Source organism: Rhinolophus ferrumequinum, chromosome 13, assembly GCF_004115265.2.
Source record: "Rhinolophus ferrumequinum isolate MPI-CBG mRhiFer1 chromosome 13, mRhiFer1_v1.p, whole genome shotgun sequence".
In the NCBI taxonomy this organism is placed as follows: Eukaryota; Metazoa; Chordata; class Mammalia; order Chiroptera; family Rhinolophidae; genus Rhinolophus; species Rhinolophus ferrumequinum.
This window is the reverse complement of record NC_046296.1, coordinates 30,625,582-30,651,821: the sequence shown is the minus strand read 5'-3', so window position 1 is coordinate 30,651,821 and position 26,240 is coordinate 30,625,582. Positions and strand designations below refer to the sequence as shown.

At 36.7% G+C, this 26,240-nt stretch overlaps 1 pseudogene; it reads left to right on the top strand.

Moving 5' to 3' along the window:
- Positions 1-426: 426 nt before the first annotated feature.
- Positions 427-26,240, top strand: part of LOC117032795 (lethal(2) giant larvae protein homolog 1-like) — a 111,605-nt pseudogene continuing 85,791 nt past the window's right edge.

The following is a 26,240-nucleotide window of genomic DNA, read 5'->3' as shown; positions in this document are numbered from 1 at the left end:
CAACTGCAGTTGTCTCTTTCCTTTGGTTGTAAAAGCCCTAATTGTATTACCAGATGTAAAGCAAAAACAAAAACTCTAGTTTGCCTTCCTTTATTTTTTTTTTCTAGCTTACTGAATGGGATTCTAAAATTTAATTTCAGGGATTCGCAAAATTCTTCTCTCAAATTAAGGTAGAAGTGATTGAAGGCATTTTTAGCTACACCTGCTCAACCACTAATGCAATGAGAGAATGACTTAGAAATTACAATATTGATATAACAATATTGTTGGTAAGAACTAAGTGATGTCTCAGTACAGGTAGCGTCTATAATGCTCTGATTCCTCCAACTTTCTTCATACCTAGCTTGTTTCATAAAAAGAATATATCCAACTGCTTACTGAGTGCCCAGCATGTTTGGGTGTGGCTGCTTAGTCATATATTGATAAATGGTATGGTTTAGGACTAGAAAAATTATTCTCCTACCTGTATTCAGCATTAAGACAGAGTACCCGTCTGCTATTACCTGCTCAACCCATGTCACCAACGTCCCCACAGAGTTGTAAGCCTGCATCCTGAGTACAGATGAGCAGCAGAGCTCCCAGCCAGCTTCCAGTGCCCCGAGCGGGCCCATGACTAGGCCAGAATTTGGCCCATGAGCCATTGCAGCGAGGGCTGCTGTTGACCGGCCAAGAGGACGGCACTTGCAGTTGTGCACCGCCTCCGGCGTGGTGCTGCAGCTGAGCACAGCTAGCCTCTTTCACGTGAACTGCAGGCACTCCGACAGCCTGGCCCAGGCTGCCAAGCATGACTGGCCTGCCACCCTTCGGCAAGGTGGGCTGCTTTGACTTCTACAGGGACGATCCCTGGCTTGGCGTGCAGAAGGTGGCACTCTGCAAATACCCAGCACTGCAGGTTACGTGTTGGTGTTGGAGCTAAGCCACATGCCTTATGCCAATGTGGCATGTGTGGATCTGCTCCAGGGCCATGAGAGCTTCACATGAAAGATGCCTACGTGGCTGAGCCTGGGTACAGGATCATTACCCTGGCCCACCCACCTCTATCCCCCCTAGCTGGTTCAGTGCCTACCCCAAGCTGCAGTCACTACCATCACGCTCCACACTGAGTGAAGCCTTATGACCGTTGGCACCAGCCATGGCTTTGGCCTCTTCAGCTACCAGAGCAAGAGCCTTGTGCTGGCCAAGTGCACCCTTCACACCAACGACTCCTTGGTTATGGAGAGGCCGCTCTCCGGGATGAAGTCACTCAAGCAGTCTCTGCACCAGTCTTTCCCATGACCTGCAAGAGCCAAGTCCTGGGCAACAAGCGGGATACTAATGCCAAACTGAGGTTGCAGCATGCCAATGTGCAGCCTGCAGAGCAGGCCTAACCCCTGGAACATGGAGATAATGCCCATGCAGCTCTGCGTTGACCCCGCTTGGCCGACAGCTCCCTCAGGCGTCGTCTTGTGCTACCTGTGTTTCACTGACTTGTTCCTTTGAGAAGTGGTTCCTCAAGGATCCACCATGTAGCACCAACTCAGGCTCCATTGTTTGCCTTCACTGCGGAGGTGAGGGAGGCGAAAACTGACTGGAGTGGTTGGAGGAGTAGGCTATGCTGGGCTAGGTGGATCCTGATCACCCCGCGCATGTGGTCGCGCTCAAGGTATTGCACACGCTTGACCACCTGCTGCCCGAGCCCTACAAGTTCTCAGGACTGGCGCAGGCGACCGACAATCACGGCAACCACGCCGTGCTCTGTGCATCTGAGTAGCAGTTCAAGGTGTTTACGTTGCTCAAAGTGAGCAACAAGACCAAGTTCAAACAAACAGCCCCTCAGGGCTGTCCTGTGGACCATGCCAAGATCTGCCTGTCCTGTCTCACCGATGTGGGTATTGTCCACATCTTCCCGGTGCCTGGCCTGAGACCCCAGGTGTATATTACTTCTGTATCCAGAAGTAATCACCTCCTGTGTCTTCACCTCCTTAGTCTTCACACAGCACGGCCAGGTTTTTTTTAACCTAATTTCTCCATTGGAGTTCGAACACTTCCTTAAGTCCCTGGCTACAGAGCCACTTATGTCTCTGGACATTAGCTGACCCAGTGATGCTGCTCATGCCAGCTACAGGCTCCCAGAGTCACCCAAGCTGAGCCAGGTTCAATGGGATCCTGGGCATCATCTGGGCCCCACAGAGCCTGACCCTGTCCGCCGCAAGGGAGTTGACACCCCGGAGCTGCCCGAGGCCATGCTCTCACCCATGCCCTTGAACTCAGATGCCAGCACTTACACCATGCTAGACTCGACAGGGGATATCATGGTGGAAAACATGTAGGATTTCCTAGGCTCTTCAGAAGAATCTGAGGCGCCTGGAAAAAGACAAGACTTGAACCTGTGCCTGATCAGGCTAGAAAGGACAGAACTCTATGACCACCACCTCCCCTGTTTAGAACTGGGATCTAGGACCCCTGGCTCCTGCCTGACCATTCGGGTAGACCCACACCTGCTAACCTGCAGGTTTCAGCTAGACCTGCCAACCCGGCCTCAAGGTGTGCACCCCAAACTCAGCCCAGAGCCTAAGGGGCAGATTCATACTGGCTCCTTCTACAGGCTCTTGGCTACCCTGGAGGCCAGGTGCCACAAGGAGAGGGTAACAGGTTAGCCACCACCTATGCCACCTCCCACTCCATATACCAACCTTTCCTTCTCCCTTTGCAAAGAGTATTTTTATAACACCTGTGCTGGGTTGGACAGTCATTTCTAAAACTATTTTGGTACTTGCTCGTGGGCCAGTATACCCCACCCTCCAGCCTAAGCATAAGTGCACACATGTGTGTGCTTTTATGTAACTGGGAGTACCACAGGTCACCCAGGTCTAGGGCCGGTCAGATGTATCTGTGCATGTGCTTGGAGGTAGTGTTGGAGTTAGCGGGAGGGATGGGGGCATTGGCCAGATGAGTACCTTGGTTGATGATGATATTGTACCTTGGTTTTTATTTTCTCTGTCATTTTGTTAAAATCTGTGGTTTTAATCTTAAAAATACTAACTTTTAATATTGAAAGGAAAGCATTGCATATCTCTTAAAGGGACAAAAATGATAGTGCCAATAGAATGAACCAGAACAAATATTTTAATTATAATTCTATTTTACACTATTCTTTATACCTAGCCTTGTTCCCTAGAATGTTAATGAAGCACTGGGAAAGAAATCAGATACTTATTTTTCGCTAAAACATTATGGAGCTTATGCCTAAATTTCATAAGTGATAAGGTTACCCATGTGCCTTTGAGAAAATGCTGAGAAACTTTTCTGAGCCTCAGACAGAAACATAAGTTCCGAACTTCTTTAATGGCTATGCCTTACAAAGTAGAACAAAGGGAAAGAGTTATTGAGGTAACTAAAACAAAGCAAGAAATACTGCAGAAAAAGAGAAAAATATTTTTCCCCAGGTCTGAATCTAGCAGCTCAGAACACATGAAGGAGATGAATGAACTGAAAAGGTATTTGCAGCCGAAGAGATAGATGCTGAGCTATTATTTCTTGTGATGCTATGAGATATTTATAACAGCAACAAGAAACCCTCTTGAAAATAAAATCAGCATCCAGTTTCTCAGCAATGAACAACCTTTAGATTCTACTGGCAATATTATATCTTAAACACTAGTGCATGTTTAAATATTTTAATAATGACTTAAATAAAATTTTGTGCTTTATTTATGAGCTGTGTCTACATTCAAATGCTATTTTCAAAATATTTCCTTTAATAAGCTTCTTCCCCCGTCTGCAATAAGAGAAGTAAACTTAGAGCAAAATATTTCCTTCTGGGACTGCTTCCTTATCGTAAAACTCTAATCAAACCTTAACATATAAAAACCTTTAAGGATAGTACTTAATTTTTAAAAAGAAAATATTAAAAGTAAGCTTTTCAGTAGCTAAATTTTTGTAATCCAAAGAGTATCATGGATTTCGCTTTGAAAACATGCTCTTACCTTTCTCATTTAAAAAAATAATAGTATACATATGGTGCTTGACATTTCCCTTTGTAAGGTATAAGTTCCAGAAATCAGAAGACATTACTGAAATATCTGTCATTTCGCATTTTCCACTGACTAGCTTTCATGGTCACATGGTCAGAAGACAATTGCCACCATGTTTTCTTTCAGTCATTAATGGTATGGCAGTTTATACTACTGGCTTTCAATGATTCTACTTTCTCTTGTTCTACAAAGTGAAAGAGGTGAATTATACTCCTCTGGTGCAACTAGTGGCATCGTATTGGCCTGATATAGTTCATGTATCTTACAAAGCTCTTGGAATCAAGAGATTCTTTGCATGTGAAGTAAAACAAAACCCATCTAGTTGTAATCATGAAACATTTTGCTAAAATCATATCTGAGATGTATTCTTTGTCAGGTAATACTTAGTCTTTTATGCCATATCAAAGCAACTTGTTGACAAGTGGAAAGTAAATTATACATGTGGTTAAGTTTTCATCTTGGTTTGCGTGCGTGTGTGTGTGTGTGTGTGTGTATGCGCTCGTGCTTCTTTATTTCAGTTTGTTTATTTTTTGTTGTTGTAATACAATGCCAAAACAATTGATTTGATAGATTAATTTTTTTGTCACGCTAGTGACTTAATTATACAGGTTGTTTTATTTACAGATGTTAGCACACTATTTCATAGACACAATCTAAATGGGGACTTTACACAGTAAAAGATATAAATTTAAAAGTAACACAATACCAAACTGAATAGAAATGAGGGGTTCATAAATAATCTATAACGCCTTCTGATTCCAAATCCACTTCTAATTCTTTTTTCAGATTTGATGACATCTTCCTTTAAAAAATAAAGTCAAAAAGTAATGTTATGTGAGAACGTTACATTACATTTCAAATCTTAAAAACTAGCATTGAATTCACTATGGTGACTTTATTTTTTCACAGGCAGCCACAATACTCCCTCCCAGACCCTCTCCTTAAATGTGACTTTTACACTACATCCATCAAGAGATGAGGTCTGTGTGTCTTCCCTTCAAAATGAGCTGGCTTTGTGACTGGTCTGACTAAGAGGGTATGGCAGATGAAAGGTATTAACTTTTTAAGCTAGGTCATTAAAGGCCATGAAGCTTCTGCTTTGTTAATTAAAATAATTGTGCTTGAAAGCCCAACTGTACAGAGGCCACCATGCTGTGAGGAACCCTAGACCCACCCCAAAAGTAGAAACCACATGGAGGCTGGGAGACTACAAGTAGAGAGAGGTGTCTAGGTGACCCCCAGCTTCTTGGGACTCCCATTTTTCTAGCTCTAGTTCTAATTCTAGCTACCAACTGACTGTAACCCCAAAAGAGACCCTGAGCCACAGCCACCCAGCTGAACCCCTTCCAAATTCGAACCCAAAGACACCCTGAGAATAATTGTTTTAAACCACAAAGTTTAGGGAAATTAATTTATAGATCGTTCATTTATTAAATGTTTATTAAGTGGTCACTCTATTCTGGACAACAATCCTGAGTACTGAATCCTACAAAGATGTTCTTCCAATCCTGTAGTATTTTATTACTAATCCCTTACTGCACTGTACTTCCATGGCTCTTTAGACTGTTATTTCTTTTGTCTATATTGTATAAGTTGTATACATGTTTGACTATAAACTTTTAAACTCAGGACCCGAGTCTCAGCTAATTTTGTTTTCCTCTGTAGTGTCTGTAGCGCATACAGATGTTTGGTGATTGATACATGGCACCTATCTGGAAAAGGAAATTCAGTGCAAGGAAAGGACACCATTATCCCCAATGGTACGAATTAAAAACCAATAGAGGTTTCAATACGTGATTTCTTTAAAGTAGCTAAACTTTTCAATTGGAGGAAAACAAGTACTTTTTAAAATAATTGAATATCTGGTCATTGATATTGTTACTTACGGAAGCAATCAAAAAAGAATTTTTCAAATATCCTCGTCATTAGAAAACAAACCTTAGGTTATTAAAATAACGCTCTCTTAAACTAGTTTGGTTTTATTTGTCAAATGGTCTGTTTCCATAGCTATATATAATTTTGTTCTAAGTGTAGCCTAAAACTGAATTGGGCCCTGGCTAGATAGGATAAAAAGTAGTGTCCAGGCTTCTTAGTTACAGTCTTCCTTCCGACCACTAGTCTATGCTGTTGCACTAAGTACCAAAATGCTCATTCAGTGTTCATAGACATGTCGAAAGGATCACTTCTAAGATTTTTAGCTCAGATGGAAAAAAAAATCAAATGCCTGATTGTTTCCTCAAATTAGAAGCAAACAATTTAAACATAATTTCATATATATATATATATATATATATATATATATATATATACACATATATATATATAAATCTTCATCGATTTGAAAAAAATTCAGAGAAATATATTTTTTTTATTAATCTCTCTTTCTAATTTTGGATAGAAGGAATCCCATCCTCACAGTAATGCATTCTTCAACTTTTCATTTGTGTTCATTTCTCCTATCTTCTGTTCCAGTTTGATCTACATTTAAAGAGCTAATGAGTTTCCAACTCCTGTGAATCCTACCTCAGCACTGCTTTCCCTACTTAACCTATTTTCTCCCCTTTCTATGAATATAGGTCAGAATCTTAATGTCTAGAAAGTGAATAACAGTACAGGAAAACATTAATTGAGGTCTTGTCTATTTGAAGCTAAGGGCTTTATATATGCTACCCTGCTTAAACTTTACATTGCTATGATAAAATAGATTCTAAACTGACTCCTATTTTAAGGTGAGTAAAGCATGGAGGTATTGCAGAAGTAATGCCCAAGGTCACAGTCAGTAGTGGTGGAACCAGCATGCAAATTAAAGACCCAGAGCCCAGTATGCTACCCTACTTCTGTAACTCATAGCTGGAAGGGACTTCAAAATATAGTCCACTCCCCTTTTGATGCTTCATTCACCTCTAACTTTCCTGCAAAGTTGTTAACCAGAGTATTTGGGAATATCTCCAATGACTATCATAATAGTCTCATGTCTCAACTCTCACTCAGCCTCTGCTCTGTACCAGATTAATTGTTCTCAAAAGCTTTTTGTCATAATCTCCCCTCTGCTCAAATAAACAACATGCATTTCTAAATGAAGCAATTATGATCACTTCAAATGTCTTAAACTCCCTCCAAACCTAGCTATTCACACTCTTCAATTCACAACTTGCATCCAGAATTTTATTTCTATGGTTGTCCTTAGGGGGATAATGTGCTATTTCCTCCATCCTAGAAGATAGTCCTCACTGACTCTATCTAAATATACGCATATTCTTCTCATCCTACAGGAGCCTCTGAAAATTGACACAACTTTTGCCACATGTTGTTTTCTATAGTGTATCGTTACCTGTCTGACAGAAGTCAGAAAACACAGCTGAGACTTTACCTGTCCTCTTGACTAATCTGTAATTTTTTTGAGAATAGTCACAATTTTGTCTTAATGTCCCTCTAAGAAACTAAGTGTTTTATATAAATGTAATCAAGAAACATTTGATGGATGCATACGTGTACACATACATGCATGGATAGATGGATGAAAGCATAAAAACAAAATGAGTTCCATTCAGATCTGGTCAAGATAGCAGAGTATGTAAATGATGTTCTTACCTCCTGTAACACCACATCACAATTGCATCTAAATTACAAAGCAGCCATCATTGAGAATCACCTGAAGTTTAGCTGAACCAAAGTCCTACAACTAAGGACAACAGAAGAAGCCACCTCTAGACTGGTAAGAAGGGCAGAGATGTGGAACGGGCTGGCTCCACACCCATGTGTGACCATTAAAAATCGGGAGGGAAATCTCAGCTGCAGAGGTACTCCCTATCCCCAGAGGAGTGAGGAGCTTGGAGCCCCATACCAAGCTCCCTAGCCCAGGGTTTCAGTGCCAGGGACAGAAGCCCCCATAATTTCTGGCCGTGAAAACCAGCAGAGATTATAGCTGAGTGAGACTATGGCAGCTGTAGTTCCAGGCACTGTTCTTTAAAGGGCCTATGCATGGACTTACTTACTGATGGACTCATTCGCTCTGAGTTCTAGCGCTGGGGCAGCAGCTCAAAAGGTGCCTGGGACATACAGGGAGGAACTGAGTTGTCTGGCTGCAGAGCAAGGGCTGGAGGGGTAGCTTTCTACTAGATGGAGGAGCTGGCAGAAGCCATTGTCTCTTTTTTGGTTGCCAGTTAGAGGAAGGTTAGGGGTTGAATGAAAAAGGGGAAGGGATTATGAAGTACAAATTGGTTGTTACAAAGTAGTCACGGGGATGTAGGGATATAGTCAGTAAAAACTATGAATGGTGTCAGATGCATACTAGATTTATTGGAGTGATAGGTGGGAAGGGGGTGAAAAAGGCAAAGGCATTAAGTACAAATTGATAGTTACAAAATAGTCATGGTGATGTAAAGTAAAGCATAGGGAATATAGTCAACAATATGGTAACAACAATGCGTAGTTCCAGGTGGGTACTAGACTAGTCAGGGGATCGCTTCTTAAATGATATAAATGTCTAACCGCTATGCTGTACACTTGGCATTAATATAAAATAATATTGAATGTCAACTATTATTGAAAAAAGGGGGTGAAGGTAAAGGGGAATAAGAGGTTCAAATTTCCAAATATAAAACAAATCGTTTATGGGGATATAACACATAGCATGGGGAATATAGTCAATAATATTGTGATAATCTGGTACAGTGTCAGATGGTTACTGGACTTACCAGGGTGATCACTTCTTTAGGTATATAAATGTAGAAAAACTATGGTATACACCTTAAGCTAATATAATATTGTTTGCTATGTATGTTTTTAAAATCTTAAAAAAATGAGTTCCATTGTTCTTGCGTATATAAGTAAGGCCTCAAAAATGTTTGAATATAACTGGCTGGCTCTTAATGAATGCTTAGAAGCCTTCACATTACCATATCATTGCAAATTCAACCAAGTATTATCAAACTGCACTTAACAGGTTTTTTTATTAATTGAACCAAATATTTGATTGGATTTAAACAGTAGTTTTTCAAAGTAGTTTTTGATAAAACCATACTTGATAAAGTTTGTTGCTTATACTCATTTAATTTGCTTATACTTATAAATCAAACATCTCATAAGCCTAAGACTGTCATCTGTTCAACATTTTAGAAAATAATTTATTATTTACAAATATAGAATGCACACCTATTATTATAACCAAAATACCGAGAGTAAATTGAAGGTTATCAGGGGTCATACATGGTGGCCAACGGGAAGAAAAGTATGCACTCTTTCACTATTATATGTGACAATTTGCATATGTAAAGAAAAATCGCCAGTAGAAATAGTTGGTATGAGTGTATGTGTGTTTTTCTTTCTTAAAAAGAGTCAAATAGTATTGGAGGAAAAAAAACAGACTTTGGTTAATTCATTAAAAAATATAATAATAAAAGATTAAGATTTCAAACTGAAATATTTGAGAAATAATTAGCCTTTGGTAAAACTCATTGTCAGGTGCAAATTCATTTTTAATCATGAAATATATTTTTCCTGTGCTGTTTTAGCTTTGTTGTAATTTGCTATTTAGCAGCGCCATGAAATATTAAAAATTTGTTTAATAAATTTCTTCTAACTCTTAATAGATTTTTAATGAAGAAATCTGTCTTAGAGATATGTGTGAGAATTGATACTACATATTTTCCAAAAGTGTTAAATTATTGATCTCCTGAACAGTTTCATTTGAACTTCTATCTTCACTTACCATCATGTATGTTCAGATCTTCTTAAAAGCTTTGTGAAATGTAAAAATTATTCATCCTATAAGCCATAATAACAGGTATTCTAGAAATGAAAAGGAAAAATGTTTTATCCACAGTCAATTTACAAAAACCAAAAAAGTTTTATATCAGATTATAGTGTCAAATCATTTACAATTAGCCTGATGCATAAAATAAGCCCATGGTACATAAAACCTTGGATGAGGGTAGAAGAAAACAGTCCCATGGAGGATTCTATCATTGTTCTATTTTTCACAAAACATGTACCTAGCTTTGCCAACATGGTTGCCTAAACACCAGGGCTGTAACAGCTCTAGATAAATACCTTTCTCCATGCTGATTTTCAGCACCCAGGAAGGTCAGCTCTCGAGTTTGACAGAGTCAAAGTGCATCCTATCAGAATCGCTGGGATGCTGATTTCCCTGTTTTCTTTTTCCCTGGATTATGACAAGCAAACACAGTGCTAAACTTCAGAAATATGTAAATTTGTAGAGAAAGGAAATTTATGGCACTTTCATACCCAAATTCATTCATGCCCCTGGGAGAAATTTATACAGGGATTATCTCTGTAGATTTTGGAGACAAAACATTTAGTGAAAAAAGCCTGTGGGCTTTGCAATCAATCAGATCTGGATTTGGTCCCTATCTCCTTTGTTTACTAACTATGTGACTTTTGATAATTTGTTTAACTTCTCTGAATATGTTTCGTTATAATGTCACTAACCTTATAGGATTGGGGGTGGCAGGATTAAATGAGGTAAAGCATAATGATTTTAAATATTTGTTACTGAACCCAACACATAATAAATACCAATAGCTGTAGTGGTGGTCGTGGTGGTAGTTAAATCCTTTGTAAGTTCCAGAGCCAATCTTCTTCGGTGGGCAGGGGTAGGGGGACTGTGAATTAAACTCCCTTACTATATAGTTGATCCTCTCTTTTCTCTTCTACCATCCCTCTTTCCCCCCTTACCTTCTGGTAACCACTAAACTGTTGTCTGTTACTATGAGTGTTTTTGTTTTCTTTGTCTTGTTCATTTGTTGCTTTCAGTTTTATAGCCCACATATGAGTGAAATCATATGGTTCTCGACATTTTCTGTCTGATGTATTTTGCTAGCATGATAATCTCAAGATCCATCCATGTGGTCAGAAATGGCAGCATTTCATCTTTTCTTATGACTAATAATTCCATTGTATATATGTACCATATCTTCTTTATCCAATCATCTATCAAGGACACTGGTAGTTTTCATGTCTTGGCTACCATGAATAATGCTACAATGAACATAAGGGTACATATATCTTTACAGATAAATGTTTTCAGATTTGGGGGTTAGATACCCAGAAGAGGGATAGCTGGGGCTTATGGTAATTCTATTCTTAGTTTTTTGAGGAACCTCCATACTGTGTTTCATAGTGGCTGTACTAATTTACATTCCCACCAGCAGTGTATGAGGCTTCCTTTTTCTCCATAGCCTCTCCAACACATGTTATTACTTGTCTTGTTGAAAATAGCCATTCTTACAGGTATGAGGTGGTTATCTCATTGTGGTTTTGATTTGCACTTCCCTAATAGTGAAATTGAGCATCTTTTCATATATGTTGGCCATTTGTATGTCTTCTTGGGAGAAGTGTCTGTTCAGGTCCTCTGCCCATTTTTTTAATTGAATTGTTTGTTTCTTTGTTGATTTATATGAGTTCTTTATGTATTTTCGACATTAGCTCCTTATCAGAGGTGTTGTTTGCAAATGTCTTCTCCCATTTGGTTAGTTGCCTCTTTGTTTTGTTGATGGTTTCTTTTTCTGTGCAGAATTAGTTTGATATAGTCCCATTCATTTATTTTTGCTTTTGCTCCTGTTGTCTTGGAGGTCAAATTCATAAAATTCTCTCTGAGCCCAAAGTCCATTAGTTTAGTGCCTATGTTTTCTTCTATGCAATTTATTGTTTCAGGGCTTATATTTGACCTTTGATCTATTTAATTTTGGTATATAGTGACAGATAGTTTCATTCTTTTGCACGTGGCTTTGCAATTTTTCCAGCACCATTTACTAAAAAGGCTTTCTTTTCTCCATTGTATGTTTTTGGCTCCTTTGTTGAAAATGATCTGCCCATATGTAAGTGGGTTTATTTCTGGGTTCTCAATTCTATTCCATTGGTTTGTGTATCTGTTTTTCTGCCAACACCATACTGTTTTGATTACTGTCACTTTGTAGTATCAATTGAAGTCAGGGAGTGTGATACCTCTGGCCTTGTTCTTTTTTCTAGGGATTGCTTTGGCTATTTGGGGTCTTTTGTGATTCTATACAAATCTGATGATATTTTGTTCTATTTCTCTAAAAGATGCCATTGGGATTTTAATGGGAATTGCATTAAATCTGTATATTGCTTTTAAGTACTATGGCCATTTGATTCTTCCAATCCATGAAGATGGAATATCTTTCCTTTTTTTTTTTTTTTTTTGACTTCTTCAATTTCTTTTAAATGTCTTATAGTTTTCAGAGTATAGGTCCTTCACATTCTTTGCTGCAACTGCAAAATGATTTTTTTTTCCATTTCTTTTTCTGAAATTTTATTGCTAGTGTATAGGAATGTAACAGATTTTTGTACATTGATTTTTATACCCTGCAACTTTACTGCATTTTTTATTGTGTCTAATAGTTTTTGGTGGAGTATTTACAGTTTCCTATATAAAGAATCATGTCATTTGCAAAATTGACAATTTGACTTCATTCCCAATTTGGATGCCTTTTATTTCTTTCTCTTGCTTGATTGCTCTGGCTAGGACTTCCAATACTATATTGAATAACCATGGTGATAGGGGACAGCCCTGTCTTGTTCCTCATAATAGGAGGAAAGCTTTCAGTTTTTTACCATTGAGTACAATATTAGCTGGGAGGGTTGTCATATATGTCCTTTATTATGTTGGGGTACTTTCCTTCTATATCCATTTTATTAAGTGTTTTAATCATAAATGGATATTGTATCTTGTCAAACACTTTCTGCATCTATTGATACGATCATATGATTTTTATCTTTTACTTTGTTTATGTGGTGTCTCACATTGATTGATGTGCGTATGTTGAACCATTTTTGTGCCCCTGGAATGAACCCCACTTGATCGTGATGCATAATCTTTTTAACGTATTCTTCTATTTGATTTGCTAGTATTTTGTTTAGGATTCATCTGTATTCATCAGAGTTATTGGTCTGTATTTATCTTTTTTTTCCTGTTATTCTTACCAGTTTTTGGTATCAGGATAGTGTTGGCCTCATAAAGCGAGTTAAGATGTATTCCCTCTTCTTCGATTTTTTGGAAGAGTTGGAGAAGGATAGGTATTAAATCATCTTTGAATGTTTGGTAGAATTCACTAGTGAAGCCATCTGGTCCTGGACTGTTGCTACTGGGGAGGTTTTGAATGCTTGTTTTAATTTTCTTACTGTTGATCGGTCTATTTAGATTTTCCAGTTGTTCATAATTCAGTATATGAAAGTTACATGTTTCTCAGAATTTGTCCATTTCTTCCAGATTGTTGAATTTGGTGGCATATAGTTCTTCATGGTATTCTTTTATGATGCTTTGTATTTAAGTGATGTCCATCATAACTTCTCTATTATTTCTGATTTTGTTTATTTGTGTCTTTTTTCTTTTTTCCTTAGTGAGTCTAGCCAGGGGGTTGTCAGTTTTATTAATCTTTTAAAAGAACCAGCTCTTTGTCGCATTAATGTTTTTCTATTGTCCTTTTGTTCTGTACTTCATTTAATTTCTCTCTAATTTTTATTATTTTCTTCCTTCTGCTGACTTTGGATTTCATTTGTTTTCTTTTTCTAGTTCTTTAAGATGTAACGTGGGGTTGTTTATTTGGAATTTTTCTTGTTTCTTGAGACAGGCCTGTAATGGTACAAATTTTCCTCTTAATACTGCTTTCACAACATCCCAGTAATTTTGATGTGATGTATTTTCATTGTCATTTGTATCTCTGTATCTTTTGAGCTCTCCTTTTATTTCTCCTTTGACCCAGTCATTCTTTAGTAGCATGTTGTTTTATCTCCATATATTTGTGGTTTTTCCCACTTTCTTTTTGCAATTGATCTCTAATTTCAAAGCATTGTGGTTGGAAAATATCCTTGGTATGATTTCAGTCTTCTTAAATTTGAATGTTAGTTTTGTGTCCAAACATATGGTCTATCCTTGAGAATGTTCCATTTGTACTACAAGAAAGAATGTATAGTCTGGTGTTCTGGGATGAAAGTCTCTGTAAATGTCGATTATGTCTATTTGGTCTAATGTTTCATTTAAGGCTGATATTTCCCTATTGATTTTCTGTTTGGTTGGTCTATCCACAGCTGTCAATATTGTATTTGGGTCCCCTACTATAATTGTGTTTTTGTCGGTTTCTCCCTTTAGTTCTTTTAATAGTTGCTTTATATATTTTGGTACGCTCTGATTGGGAGCATGTATATTGATAAGTGTTATGTCTTCTTGTTGTATTGTCCCCTTTATCATTATGAAATGTCCATCTTTGTCTCTTGTTACCTCTTTTATCCTGAAGTCTGTTTCATCTGATATAAGTATGACTACACCTGATTTTCTCTGGATGCCATTTGTTTGGAATATCATTTTTCTCCCTTTCACTTTGAGGTGATATTTGTCCCTGCAGCTGAGATGTGTTTCTTGAAGGCAGCATATGGTTGGGTTTTGGTTTTTGATCCGGTCTGCTACTCTGTGCCTTTTTATTTGTGAGTTCACTCCATTACATTTAGGGTGGTTATTGATATATGAGGATTTCCTATAGCCATTTTATCTTTTGTTTTCTGGTAGGTCTCCAGAACATCTCCATTGTTTCTTTGCCTTTGTTTCTGTCTGTTATTTTAGTTTGGTGGTATTCTATGATTTTTTCCTGTTTCTTCTTTTTTTATGTTATGTGTCTCAGTTTTGGAATTTTTTTTTTTGAGTGGTTGCCATTAAGTTTACATAAAAGAAAGCTTCATAAATACAGTAGTCTTTTCTTCAGCATGCATTTTTATCTCCATTCCCATTATTAAATTCAGATTTTTACCTCTCTCCTTTTATGATTTTGTTGTCACAAATTATCTCTATTTATTCTGTAAGTTCATTTGCAAGTTCCAGTAGCAAATTGTCTTCTTCTTCCCTTTTTCTTTTTTTACATTTTTATCTCCTTTACCCTTTATGTTGTGTTTAAGTATAGAGTATGCATTTTGAGAAGAAGTTGCCAATCCCTGCTGCTGTCTGTCTTACTCATAGTTTTGTATCCTTTTCTCTTTTTGTTTCAGGTAGAATAACCCCTTTCAGTATTTCCTGTATTGAGAACTTTGTGGTGGAAAATTCCCTCATCTTCTGTATATCTGGAAAGGCCTTTATTCCTCCTTCAGATCTAAAGGATAACTTTGCTGGACATATTATTCTTGGCTGGTAATTTCCCTCTTTCAATAGTTTGAATACTTGATTCCATTCCCTCCTAGCTTGTAGAGTTTCTGTTGAAAAATCTGATGATAATCTAATGGGCTTTTTTTTGCAGGTACTGTCTTCTTTTCACTGACTGCCTTGAGAAATCTTTCTTTGTCATTAACTTTTGACAGTTTCAATATAATTTGCCTTGGAGAAGGCCTGTTAGGATTGAGATAATTAGGTATTCTGTTTCCTTCTTGGATTTGAGGACCCAGTTCTTTCCATAGGTTTGGGAAATACTCATTGATTGTTTGTTTGAATAAGCTCTTGCACCTTTCTCTCTGTCTTCTCCTTCTAGTATACCCATTATTCTTATGGTGCTCTTTCTGTTCTGATGGAGTCAGATAGTTCTTATAGAATTCTTTCATTTCTTTTAACACTCAAGTCTCTCTCTTCTTCCATCTGAGTCATTTCCAGATTTCTATCTTCAATATCACTAATTCTTTCCTCCATCTAATCAGCTCTATTTCCTAAGCTCACTATTTCATTCTTCATCTCTTTCATTGAGTTCTTCAGTTCCAGAATTTCTATTTGTTTGTGTGTGTTTTTTTTTTAATTTAAATCTCTTTGGTATTCATTTTGTTTCTTGATTTTATTTCTGAGTTCATTAAACTACCTATCTGAGTTTTCTTGCATCTCATTGAGTGTTTTCAGAACTGCAGTCTTGAATTCTCTATCATTTAAGTCACATATTTCCATGTCATTAAGTTCATTTTCTGGAATTGTTTTTTGTTTGTTTGTTTCTCCTGTTTCTGAGCTACCTTGTTACCTTGGTTGTTCATATGAATTAATGGATTGTTTCTCTTCTTTGGCATCTACATGAATGAATTCTGCAGCAGGTTGATTGAAGAGGTCTTTCTTTTGTTTTCTGGTAAGTAGTGCTGGAGCACTTTATTTTGTTTTGCTCTGTTCCGGCTTCTCCTGGTGGAAGATTCTCTACGGAGGTGGGTGTCTCCTCTGTAACCAGGTCACCTCAGTCTGAGGGCACCTTCTCTGTGGGAGGATGTGGTGGGCGATGGGGTTCTGAGCCTCTGAAATCCCAGAGCTTCCCCTGCAGCCAAATGCAGGGCTATGTTGCCTAGCAGACTTTGGTGCCCTCTAAGATCAGCAATGAAACATGGCAGTGAGGTGAACTGGAAGAGGATGCTGGTGTGTTTGTGGCTTTCTTCTCTTCCAAGTAATGGCAACTGCCAGACCACAGCTGCCTCCCTTGTCACTGGATTAGCCACAGTATGCATCTGCTGCTCAGGAAGTATCTCTTCAGTTCTCAGGGCCATAGATATTCTGCTCTTTAACCCAATACTCACTGCTACAGTTTCTTCTGGAGCCCGCTGCTAGCTCTGGGAGGGTGGGAAGAGGCAAGCTATAGGAGGGTGAGGGGAGGTGGCCAGGCTCCGTTGCTCTGTTGTCTGCCTGGCAGTGAGGGCTGCTAGACCACAGCTGTTGCACTTCTGTATTTGGTCTCTGCCCCATCACTGTGTTCAGCCATATTATATGCTGATCACTCAGGCAAGAATGCTCGGGGTCACAGAGAGTGCAATTGTGGCCTGATTCGTACCCACTCCCAGGACAGCCATAAGCTCCAGGCTGCATCCACAGCACCCATCTTTGTTCTTCTGCCTTCCTTCTTCCCCTATTCACCCTGATTTGCCCACCATCAGATGTTTTGATATGCCAAGCTCTCAGACATGTTTATGTGTTGTGCAGGAAATCCTTTGTTAAATTATAGCTGTGCAACTTGTTGTAACTTCAAGGGGAGAGATGAAGGGGGCCTGTCATGCTGCCATGTTTTTGCAAATGCTTTCACTAAAATCATCTTAAAGTGGCTAGAACATGCTATATTTGGGTGGGGAGACCGGGATTCAATCTTGACCCTACCGTTCATTTCCAGTTATGTGACCTTAAGTAAGACATTGAACCTCATGAGTTTTAAAAACTCAATTGTTGAAAATATTTGTTTTGTGGAGATTATGTGAAGGTTAAGTGATTTTTCTATAAAAGTTCTTAACGCGTTGTCTCCTACATAATATGCATTTTTAAAAATAGTTTCCAAATAATTCATTATCCAAAGATTATATCAGCAAAATATTTTATTTGAAAGAAAAAGTCAAGATGTCTATATCTCTTCTTTGCATTTTCAGTGAAAATTTATCTGCCCATTAAATTATAAGGTAATAAAGTTGAACAGGGGAGCAGTTTAGAGGACTAACTAGATGTCTCCCTGACTTTAAAATTTGCTGTCCTTTCTCATCATATTATATTACACCCAAATATTTCTAAAAGTTTAGATGCCATGAAACTGTACTATGCCGTCCAGTGTTTTGGTCTATTCAGTATATGTTTATTCTGACATTAGAAAATTAGAATGAGATATTTTAACAAGTTGTACCTACTTTTTAAATTATGTGATACTTCAGAGAGACATTAAAGTATTAAGACACCAAACTGAAATTTTTTCATGCGAAACTATAAAATATAACGTACACTTTTATGCCATCTTGCCTTTAATAAGACCCAGTTATGCATATCCTTTTCATTTTCTCTTCCAACATATTATTTTCTTAACTATTGTTTCTATATCATATTTTAGTTAAAGATGAAAATACCTTTAATGGTGCTAATAATATTTATATGTGAATATGTAGTAAAGCATTAGTTGAATGAGTCGTGTTAAAATGTAACTACAAGAATAGTTATTAGTTTGCCTATATAAATGCCAACAAAAATAGTTAATGTCAATTTACTTTTCTCATTCTTAAACACAAAATCGTTTAATTAAATGTTTTAGATCAATTTAATACCTTGAAGAGAAAAGGTTCCAATTTTTAAGAAATTTGTTTTATTGAATATGAGCGTATTAAAAATTCAAGATAATTTGCTTCTGAAAGTGAACATCCTCAATCCATTAGTTGCATTAAATACATGTGTACAATAAAATACACATGTACTAGTTAAATATATATGTATTAAACATGATGCTCTGAGGTCATACAGCCCAGACCTAAAAATTTTCTATTTGAGGTACTTAACCTCTATTTGGCTTAGATTCCTCATCTGGTGTGTGTGTGTGGGGGGGAATGGAACTTATCCCATAAAACTGAAACAATTTATATAAATTGTATAAAGTGCATTACCATAGGACATAATGCATCCTAAGGCTTAAGTTAATATTAGCTGTAATAATAGAACTATATCCCAATTCTTTTTTCTAACTATATGAGTTTAAAATAACTTAAACTATATTAGAAATGTAGACCTGGCCTAAAATATCACATTATACTTAATTATAACTGACTTCTGCTTTTGAGTCTCTTATAAAACTATTTTTCATACTTGGTGTCAGTCTGGTACCTTATCTCCTTAGGTAAAACTGCTTCTTCATCCAAATGTCTGAAAAGATGCCAAATGACTCAGATAAAACTTCTCATTTAAAGTTATTTTAATTACAGCAGCAATTACAGATGTATATATGTTCATTAATAAAACTGTAATTTGTAGTTGTGTCCCTCTGAAAATTAAAGCAGAAAAATATAGATTATATTGAGATACAAAAAGAAACATTCACTAAGTCAGATGCTCTATTATTAAAAAATGTCATCCCTTATGAATTTCATAAATAGCAAACCCAGGAACAGAGTAACCATTTTAAAAAGTCTGGAGGGGATTCCATAACAACATTTAAATGCATTACTACTCAAACAACTTGATTGGATTATAAAATATTTAAAAATGCAGCTGTAGTTGTAGTGTTTACTGTTGATTATTTTTTATTTAAAGCTCTTCCATACAAAAAAACTGTACAAGTTTACAGAAGTATTTATGTACTGACAAATAACTGCACTATTAAATGAACTGTACACAATATATATTTAAACAAAAAGGGCAAAATTGGAAGTAAAATAGAATCTTAGTTATTTAAAAGTTTATCTCTGAATAGGTAGTGCAAAACAAAAAGAGATCAAATATATCTTCCAGTTGAAAATGATATCAATTAAGCAAAATACATTAATATGAATTCTGGTTATCATGAAACTTGACAATAACTCATCACACATGATTCTACATAAATCTGAACACACTTTGCAAATATGACAACATTTATAACCTAGCAACTATGAAGTAATAATTCCATTATTTGGTTCCTGAAGATCAGGCCCAGGATTACCTAACATGAATTTGACTTAAATGGGCAAGTTTCATCAGAATTATGCTATCATCATATATTTAAAGAAATTCAGTGAATAAACTAAAAAACATAAATAAAAGAGACAAGAAACATATATACACATGTGCTCAGTATGAAGAAAAGAATGTGGAAAGTATATGGAAAAAGGAATGCAGCTGAAAAGATTTCTACTGCACCCAACTGCACTTCCCTTCCAAGACAAAAAATGAAACAATGATTCCCAACCATCCTGATGAGCAAAAATAAATGCTAGGTTCTGACTGAAGCTTTACCATACAAGTATAGTCATATGTGATCAACTCTATAGATCATAGAAAGTCAAAACTCCATTGATAACTTATATTACTAACAAGACCCCCCTACTACATGAGGAAATACCTCTATTGCGAGGTTTCAGTCTTAAAACCACCCCACAAAAAAACATAATCCTGTAAACACCTGATTTGAACTCCAGATTATCCTATACATTCTGAATATTCACTGTATCAACAGACTCTCCTTAGCCTGATGCTGATAATAATAAGAAAGTACTCTTGTATTTATGATATTATTTAATGGACAAATATTTAAAAAAGAAAAGAAAAAAAAAAGAAAAACCTCTGTGGTCACTATTCCTATTTGACAAATAAGAAGGAAACTGACGATTAGCTAATTAAGTATCTTGTCCAAGATGGCACAGCTCATATGTGAGGAAGCTTAGACCGTGTGTTTTATTGAATCTGGGTAGGGTAGAGCCATTTGCCGAAGTGGGAGTGACACTCTGGCTCTGAAGTTTAACAGATGCAAATTCTAATCCTAGCTCTGTCACTTGAGTTCTTTGAGCCTCTCTGCTCATTTGTGAAATAAGGATCATAGTAGCACAAGCTTCATAAGGTTGGTGTAAGAATCAAATGAACTAATGTATGTTAAGTGTTATAGGAAGCTAAACTAGTGAGGAAAAGGTGAAACAAGCATAAACAACGCTGGTTTTCAAATGTAGACTCTCCAGAGCACATCTAACTAGTTGGCAATCTTTACATCCTAATTAGGGATATAACTACCCTGTTTCCCAAAAATAAGACCTAGCCGGACCATTGGCTCTAATGCACCTTTTGGAGCAAAATATAAGATCCAGTATTATATTATATTATATTATATTATATTATATTATATTATATTATATTTTGTTATATTATATTATATAAAACCCAGTGTTATATTATAGTGAAATAAGACCGGGTCTTATATTAATTTTTGCTCCAAACGATGCATTAGAGCTGATAGTCCAGCTAGGTCTCATTTTTGGGGAAACACGGTATTAGCTACTATAGTTAAGTCAGGGTTTGTTTATGCCTTAATGTTGATTAGTAATTCAGCTACCTGTATAAATTAGATAAAGAAAATACCAACAACGTTGGAAAGAATTGGTTGAAATATAAAAAATGATGTTGAGAGAAAAGAGGCAGTTAGTGCAGTTCCCATTCCCCCTTTCACTTGATCAGCCTCTATTCTCCTGCCTCTAGTTCCTCCTTTTCTACTTATATGATTACTTGTAGTATAAAGGATGACATTCAGGCTATGAATTCAGGCAAACTAAGTTGAAGACCAGTTATCCATAGGCAATCTCAATTAATATCACTGAGCCTATATAAATTTGACTGCAAAACAAAGATAGTAACACCCGTCTATATGCATGTGAGAACCATTTATTATATATGTGTATATATGTGTGCATTTTATTATCTAAAACAGGTCATTCTAGATTCATACTATGGACTTTTGGCTGATTTCCTTCCTTGGATAAATTCATTACTAGTTTTCAGAATCCTTGAATATTTAATTTTGGATAATGATGTCTAGATATTTCAAACTATTCCAGTTTGGCATACAGAATTTCTTTACATTATTTTCACATTATCTTTTTGTAAAACCGAATTTTGATATAGCTTTGCCTTAATGCCTAGGAAAATAAATTATTTTAAATGTTTTGGGAGGTATAAGTGCATGCTTTATGTTTTATATGCAATCCTATAATATAGAGATCTTGCATATAATAAACAATGTTTCTCTGTAAGTAGTGAGACGAACTCATGAGTCACATATGAAAAACAATCAGACATTGCAGCTGCCCTATATATTCATGATGTAGCAGATATAGGTAGACAAATATACCTTGTAAGGTTGGTCGTTTCAGGGGCAAATGTAGACTTTGAGCTTTATTAACTGAAGTTGAAAATTAGACCACCAGATTTCCACTCCCCAGCAGTAACTAATTCCAGCATGTGAAGCTTAATTAAGGAAAAACAAAATATATCACAAATTGTCGAAAAGTAAAGCCACCAACTGATGACACAGGACTATTTAAATATATTAAAGAAATGGTGCAGTATGTTAAGCATGTAATTCCGCCAAAATTCTCCCAGCTTTATTTTGTCTTCCTTTCCATATCCTTGGCTCTCAAAAATTCATTCTCAGTTCTTTGGCAAAAGAGACTGGAAGAGACCAGAAGGCGGAGAGGGGGAGTGGACAGCTCATGCTAATCCCACTCTTGATTTCATATTTTTGTTAAAAAAAAATCCTACTTTGTGCATATAAAATATAGTTCATTTCTTATCCTGAGAGTTACCCTGGCATATGGCTCAATTGGAAACATCAAGGTTTGCAGTTCTTTTTTAAATGGCTTGCCTCTTTTCCAGACTTTTCTTCAGATGTATTGTCAATGCCACTTTTAGAGTCTATCACCCATGTATTGGTAAAAAAATTATTGTCATTTTCTGGCCAAGAAGGTCCTGACCACGGTGGTAGGCAAATAGTGAATGGGGCAAGTCTGGGGGTGACTGGGAAAGCATCCATCAAAGCAGTTTCTTTTTCAGGTGTGATCGATCTTATGTTCTTGGACCTTCTTTTTAAATTAAAGTGTATTGGGGTGACAATTGTTAGTAAAGGTACGTAGATTTCAGGTGCACAATTCAGTAATACATCACCTATATGTATCACACTGTGTGTTCACCATTCAGAGTCAGTTCTCTTTCCATCACCGTAGCAAGACAAACAAATGAAGAAACAAAAACTCAGACACAGACGATAGTGGTTACCAGAGGGTCAGCGGTGGTGGTGGGGGGGGATGGTAGATGAGGTTAAAGGGGATCAAATATATGGTGATGGACTTTTTTATAATGTAAAAGAGGTGTTCTTTAGACCAGAGAGAAAACTCCTACTTTTTTCTCTTCTGTTGAGTTAAATAGTCTAAAGGCATCCCTGGAACACTGTAATCATGCCCTGAGGCCTATGTACCCAATTGAAGTTCCATGAGTCCAATCCAATAGATCCTGACTATTGATAAAATACAGTGCCAAGTAACTTACCTGCAAGCACATTCCTATGTGTCTGAGGCTTTTCAAAATCAACGTCGGGCTGGTGTGGTAATGAAATGATTGAAGTAGCCAAATACTTCAAGTTGAATTTGTACTGCGAGAAACAATACTTTGTTATATTAGCCATCTTGGATGATGATTTTGGTTTCAAAAATCTGAAAATACTTATTTAATTTCCCTCATCATGACTGTTCTATGTTACTCTACAATAAATACTGGCTAGAGACAATTGAATTTATAAAATTATTGGTTAATGGCAAATCCTTCACAAAGAGGGAAAGGAAGATAGCCTAAAAGTATGTCTCAAATAAGGAAGTTTTGAATATGAAATAAAAGCTAAAGGTAAAAGAAAACTGGAAGAAGCTAAGTAGTTTGTGCTTTCCATTATTGTTTTCCTAAATGGGTATAAAAATAACAGCAATATTATTCTTTGTTTGCAATGCTAAAAAAAGATTTCAAGGATACTTTATAAAAGTGACTTTCAACTTCTGTCTGGCTGTAATTTCTGAGGCCTGAAGCAATTGTCAGTCACTTTTCAAATTGGCAAATGCAGTAATATTTTTGAGTATACCCCTACTTCATCTCAATATGTGTATTCTAAATCTAAATATCTTTTGTAAACAAAATACATAGAATTTTGTGTGATAAATGAATTACAAATTATAAAAATTAATTCACAATCAGAAACACACAAATGTTTACATCCAGACACTTTGAAGGACTGTGCAAGGTTATATTTTTCCTTAGCAAACTCTTCATCTATTTTTCATTTTTCTTCCCTGGCAGGCAGCTAAGGGCTACAGAGTCAAATAATGAAGTTGTCTTTCATTTGGATATAGTTTATTAATGGTAAAACACTAATCCATTAATCAACTTAAAACAAGTCAGTAAATTTGAAAAACAGCAACAGAAAAAACCCAGTATCTCCTTTAGAAATAGAGATCACATGCCTCTTAAAAAGGATCCATTATCTCCATGGGTTTCTCAGCTGAAGTTAAAAATCTAAAAATGATTTTCATTCATTTCTCATTAATATGCAAAAATATTCAAATTAGATAGTAATTAACCATCTACTCAGTAGAAAACCTTTTCATGTTAATTTATGATGAACTCAGTTGCCGCTTTGATTGAGATTGATTTTTGGTGTTGAAATCTATCCTGAATACAAAAAAGCACCTGAAAAAATATTTTTAAACACCTAACTTATTACTCAGCTAATTACATGGTAGCTGTGTTCACAGACTGTTCCAAAGAGAGGCTTATGGAACCAACGCAAGCGCTACAGAAGCTGTGCATACACTCTTCTGTGTGTTTATTGTAACTCTCATCCTAGAGGAGTCTTTTGGATGCCTCAGTTTAGCTGATTCATATTGTTTGGGGTTTATTATTATTTAGTTCAGCCACTGACACATTCTAGATACGACTGCCTGCCTGGATGATACAGAACTTCAATAAGTAAAGAACTATGGAAATTTTTACGTATTCTCAAGATGAATTGATTTCTCAGGATACTTTGCTCAATGGACTCGGTATAATTTGTAAACAGACTTCAGTTTTACTTTCTGCAGAAGAGAAACTGACCTCAGTAGTAGATAATGAAAGGGTGATTATCACGAGCTCGTCAGGCCAGTGGATGTCATTTTCGTCCTTATCAACAAAAGCTGGAGTTGAGTATCAGTGACCACAGCGTATGCAACTGAATCTAAACACTGAAGACTGCTATTCAAAACGTTGCTCCCTGAGAGTAACAAAACCATGGGAACACAGTTAGTGACCTTCTGTTAGCACTTTTTAAAAGTACACAAAGGAAAAAACCTACTACTTTCAGTACGGATTTGGTTGCAGAGATCAACTATGGGTGAGAATTCCTGTGGCAACAGATAAAAAGGAAAATCTAACTCCTGCTGGGTATAGATGGCTGCCTCAATCATCCATTTAAAAGCATGTTATTGTGGGATCACAATAGTACACATTACATTTTGGCAAGCTTTTTACCTTAGGTTTATATTTGTATGCAATAAGATTTCAGACATTATTTCATTTGCTCTTCTGCCAGGTGTGCTGGACAGATATTATACTCATTTTCTGGATAAAGAACATGAGGTCTGAGCAATGTGACAGTCAACAAGTTAATTATTCAGTCAGATGGGGAGGTACTAGATTGGTGTTCTTTCTTTGTTTTTGTTGTTGTTGTTGTTGTTGTTGTTTTAGCTACCTAGTGTTTTTCAAAATATCTTCCAAAGATGACCTGCATCAGCATCACCAAGGATGTTTCTTCAAGATGCCAATTGCCAGGCCCCTCCTCAGTTAGGCTGTCAGCCTCTAGAAAAGGAATCTAGGTATTTCCATTTTTAAACTAGCTGCCCAGGCAATTCTGCACACACACAGAAGGTTTGAAATGCACTGCCTGTAACTCTGCCTCACTAAACAGTTGATCTCCCACCCCTGCAAAGTGCACATTATACCTTCAGGGAATGGGGCAAATGGGTAGAGTGATGCCCTTCTGTGGATCCTCCTGGGACTTTTCTGACAGGGTGAAATATAGGGTAATTAGTAAAATATCCTGAAAACATTGTTCTGAATCTTCCCAGCAATGTCTGAGAAGGGTAATTATAGAATGATGAGCATAAACCTCAACAAAAGGAATAAAAATCTGCATTTGAAAAAGTAACACCTAAAGAATTTTTGAAAGGTGCCTCTACAAAACTGTGGTGAAATGATTGAAGTTTGGAGCGTACTGCTAGTTCCCATAGGGTACGGTAAGTTTGCACTATAGATAATATGCACGCACATGCTTTCGGATAGGATTCTAAAACAACAGAATTAGCCATAAGATAAGAGTTGCCATGATTTATGTTTTATAATAGCCCCTCCTTTCCATTTCCTGGTCAGCATTCTGGATGATTGTTTCATTTAGCACACATTCTCTAGTTTGTTTCTTTTGCTTCAAGTCTATTTTACATTTTCCTGTACTGAACTGCGTTTGCCATCTGCTGATCCAATTACTTATACAATCCAAATCCTTTTGAGTCTGATTGTTTTGTTCCTCATTATTTGCTCAGCCTCCAGTTTTAGTATCCTCTGTAAACTCTAAAATCTTGTTTTCAATACCTCATCTGAATTACTTATATACAATACAACCCAATTAGCTCAAACTTTAGGTTTTCCTAAGGCTACTTGTGTCTGAGAGGATTTAGATTAGTTGAGTGGATTTGGATCCTAAGAAAGGCCTGACAATTCATTCATCTAAGGACAGCTGATCCATCAGGAATTGAGCCATCCTCTTTAAATGAGAAGGAATCAAAAAGCAGGAAAGGCACGGAACCCAAAATGATACTGTATGTAATAATATTATCATCATGGGCATCATCGTCTTTATTATTGTCACCAATCACTATTATCTCATCAAATGTTTATTCAGTTCCCATCGCAAGACCATCTTTAAGTAAAACAATAAATCTACCCAAAGACGAGATTGAGGGGCCAAAATGAAAGCT